Here is a 4,471-nt window from a genome sequence, read left to right on the forward strand (position 1 = left end):
AATCGACTTGATGGCAATGGGTTTGGTTTGGTCTTCAAAAGCTGCTGAAATTCGTATTTGTTTTTCATGTAGTGTCTCAGATGGTCTACTTGGATGATTAAGAATAAAATACTCTAGATAATGACCATGTCACAAAAGAAGGGTACCCAACTAACTAAATAATAAGGAATTATTTTAAGGCCTAAACTTTGCATGAATCTAAGGCCTAAACGGTAGGCTCTACATCAAATCAATCCCTTTTTTATAATACTTCTCAAATGAAATGATAAAAATTACAATTATTCGGGGTCCTTTATAAAGAGTTAACGGGAGCTCTGGTGGCATAGTGCCTAAGGCACTTGACTACTAATCAGAAGGTTGGCAGTTCAAACCCACCAGACACTCCTTGGAAGGAAGATTGGGTGATCTACTTCCGTAGTGATACTGCCTCGGAAACCCAAGGGGAGGTCACTATGAGTCAGAGATAACTTGATGGCACATAACAACAACAACAACATGAAAAACTAACAGCTTGATTTGAGAGCTTACATTTACTCTCTATTGGATTACCTAAATTCCTCCAATGTTGCTGTTGTTGGGTGCCTTCAAGTTTATTTTGACTCATAGCAACCCCATGTGACATGCCCAATAGGGTTTCCTAAGACTATAATCTGTAGGGGAGCAGCTCACTAAATCTTTGCCTCCATGGTGCAGCTAGTAGGTTCGAACTACCAATCTTTAGGTTAGCAGCCAAGTGCTTAACTGTTGCACTACCAGAGCTCCTCCAATATCTACCTACAATTTCAATACCAGTACCTACAATTTCTATCCTATCTGTTCAAAGGATTAGGCTCTTTGTTAGGATACTGACTCTTTCTCAATAAATATGTCTATCTTGAAACTGTGGGATTGTTGCTAGGAGAGTACTAAAGGAAATTTGCTTGTTTGGGTGGTGATATAAGTAATTACTAGTAATTACTAGGAAGTGATTCCAGTTATTATACACTGAGTACATTATACTTTCTTTGCACGTATGGAGTTTTATAGTTTCATAAGCCATTTTCCCACATTTGACCTCATTTGATCCTTGGAAAGTGCTATCAGATGGGCAGGGAACCTATTCTGTGGAGTCAGAATGCTTAGGTTTGAATCTGGAGTTACCACTTATTAGCTGGGTGATCTTGTGCAAGTTACTTCAACTCTCTATGCTTGTTTCTTCATCTATAAAATAGAGATAATTATAGTACTTACTTCATAGAGATGTCATGAAGACTAGATGAGCCCATAAAGAACTTAGAATAGTGCCTGGTATATGATAAATACTCAGTAAGCATTCCTATCATCATTCCCATTGCCATCAAGTCATTTATGACTCATAGCAACCCTTTAGGACAGAGTAGAACTGCCCCTTAAGCTTTCCAAGGTTATAAATTTTTATAGAGGCAGACTGTCTCATCTTTTTCCCATAGAGCAGCTGGTGTGCTCAAACAGCCAACCTTTTGGTGAGCAGCTGAATGCTGTAACCACTACACCACCAGAGTTCTTTTAACATCATTACTATTGTTATTTTAGATATGTGGGAATTAAGGCTTAGCAAGGTTAATTGGTTTTCCCAAGAGTTCAATAAGTGGCTAGGCTTGGAGCTGAACTTGATCAGGGTTCCTGACTCACCATGCAAGCTGTCAAATAATTTGACCATAAAAATTGGTCTTCACTGAAATATTATACTGCTAAAATAAGGTAATCATGGTTTTATTCATTTGCAGCCGAAAGTTAATAGACATTTCTTACTTTTAAACTTACTCCCTTAGGGTTTTCTTAAACCTTTGGGACTTGCCAGTGCTTGTCCACCAGCACATGCTGGTGCTTACAACCAATTGAAGGAACACACATACATACTGATGGGAGTCATCAGTGACTGTGTTGCACACACAGGTTGCATCAGAGGCAGTTCCCGGGTCCCCAGAAGCCACAAGACTGTTAGGATGAGGACCCCAACCAGTAGCAATAATCTTTCCTTGGGTACTACAAATCAGACTCCACCTGGTTTGATCAAGTCACACACATGAAACATGCACAGAGTGTCGGCAATAGTGAAAACCATTAATTACTTACAGAAAGGAGCTTACTTTACTTTACAGGTAACATCGACCAAAGTAACTGCGGTAGTTAAGTTTGTGTGTCAACTTGGCTGGCCCTGGTTGAGTGGCTGGGCCGCTGAATGTAGTATTCCCCATAATGAGACTGGTAATCAACTCCATGGTGGAATCTCTTGTGAGCAGCTTACTAGCTGCTTTGGGTATGTGGTCTGCTTCCCATATATAAGAAACAGTTTTGGGAATGGTCTCTAACTTATGGCACACTTGAACCCTGCACGTAGCTGTCTTGTTGTTCAGCAGCCAGCCATGCTCTGCCGATCCTGGGACTTTCAATGGACTTGAATCAATGGCCTGCTGTATTGTTTGGTAATATCGGGACTATGCCATTTTGTCGACCCTGGGCTTGTTAGCCTCAGCAGCCAGTAGCTGCCTGAGTGAAGAGATGCCTCTAGCTTCAGTGGGCCAGGGGTAAGAGGCAGAGCTGAAGCCCAAAGTTGAGCGGCTTTCACACAGCCCCTAGAGCCTGGCACTTTTAACTTGGACTTCTAGCCTCCCAAACTGTGAGAGAATAAACTCCTGTTTGTCCAAGCCATCTCATTTGTAATATATTCTTGTCACAGTGGTACTAGGTAACCAGAACAGTCAGTAACCATCCACAATCTCTCACCCACTCATCCTTTCTCTTCTAAAAACCCAAGCTTCCCTGAACCAGGAGCTGCTGCACTGGACCCCACTTCTACTGACAGCAATTTGTGGTATCAAACCAGTCCTGGGAAATTTCAGCTTCCCTTCCCTGGTCAATACAGATCCCAGAACACAGCTCTTTTTCTTATCCAGGACTAGATCAGGAGGTCCTGGCTACAAACTAGGGAGTCCATAGAACTCCTCCACTTCAGATCAGCTAGTCCCACTACTCCCTTAAAAACCTATACACTAACCCAATGCCATCAAGTTGATTGTTTACAAAGCAGTAATCTCAAGGCAGTAATTATTTTTTTTTTAATGCAATTTTTTTTTCAGTGTACCCTCCCCCCCTCCCCTCCCACCCCTGGCAACCAACCAGGAAAGTTTCCCTCCATATATAAACCTTTCCTTGACCCTCCATAACAATGAGTTAATACTATTATTTGTCCTTCTGTGATTGACTTATTTCACTCAGCATAATGTCCTCCAAGTTCATCCATATTATGCGGTGTTTTGCAGAATCTACATTATTCTATAGTGCTGCATAGCATTCCAGTATGTGTATGTACCATAGTTTGGTCATCCACTCTTCCGCTGATGGGCACATAGGTTGCTTCTATCTTTTTGCTATTGTAAATAGTGCTGTGATGAACATGAGCGTGCATGTATCTGTTCCTATCCTGGCTCTCACCTCTCTAGGATATATACCTAGTAATGGGATTGTTGGGTCAAATGGTATCTCCAATTGCAACTTTCTAAGGAATTGCCATATTGCTTTCCACAGTGGTTGTGTCATTTCACAGTCACACAAGCAGTGTATAAGAGTCCTAATCTCACCACATCCCCACCAGCATTTGTTATTTTCTGTCTTATTGAACCTTGCCATCAGTGCTGGAATGAGACAGTATATCTCATTGTTGTTTTGATTTACATCTCTCTGATGGCCCATGACTGTGAGCATCTTTTCATGTATTACCGGACCACCTGAATATCCTTCTTGGTGAAGTGTCTATTCATGTTTTCTGCCCATTTTCAATTGGATTGTTAATTCTTTTGGTGTTGAGGCACTGGAGTTTTCCATCAATCTTAAAGGGAAGTCCCTTGCCAGATATGTAATTATCAGCAAATATGAATTTGTTGCTGCCATTTTTGTCATGTGCTTTTTCATTGTGTCAATTTCTTTGTTCCATATAATTTTCTATGCTGAGCTCATTTTGTTTATGAATCATGTCATCACTCCCTTCATTCCTATTGTTTTAGTATTTGCTGAATATTTATGCTGGTCCTCTTTTTTATTTTGATGTGAAGGTTTAGTTTTTTTTTAAGTTACCCTGTGATTTATAGTTTTATTCCCAAGTGTAGAACAGTCCGTTCTATCTTGTAGTTGTCTTGACTTCCCTACCATCTAGAAGTTCTGTAATGACACAGATTTTTTTCCTTCTTTTTGGTTTGTAGTTGTCCTCATTTGTCGGTTGGTGTCTCTGGTTCCCTGTTTACAATCTTGTAGGCTTATTACTTTGGATACTTCCATAGCTGGGTTGGTTTCTTGGTTATATCATCATGTGTGTTGAAGGTCAGTTGTTGTTGGTTGTTGTTGCTTCTCTGTCCAAAGGGCTCCCTTTAGCATCTCTTGTAAGGTTGGTCTGGTTTTAACAAATTCCCTTAATTTCTGCCTATCTGAAAATGTCCTAATTTCACCATCATATTTG

This window comes from Orycteropus afer, unplaced genomic scaffold (genome assembly GCF_000298275.1).
Source record: "Orycteropus afer afer isolate SDZICR_OR568_19922 unplaced genomic scaffold, OryAfe1.0 scaffold00012, whole genome shotgun sequence".
Lineage (NCBI taxonomy): Eukaryota > Metazoa > Chordata > Mammalia > Tubulidentata > Orycteropodidae > Orycteropus > Orycteropus afer.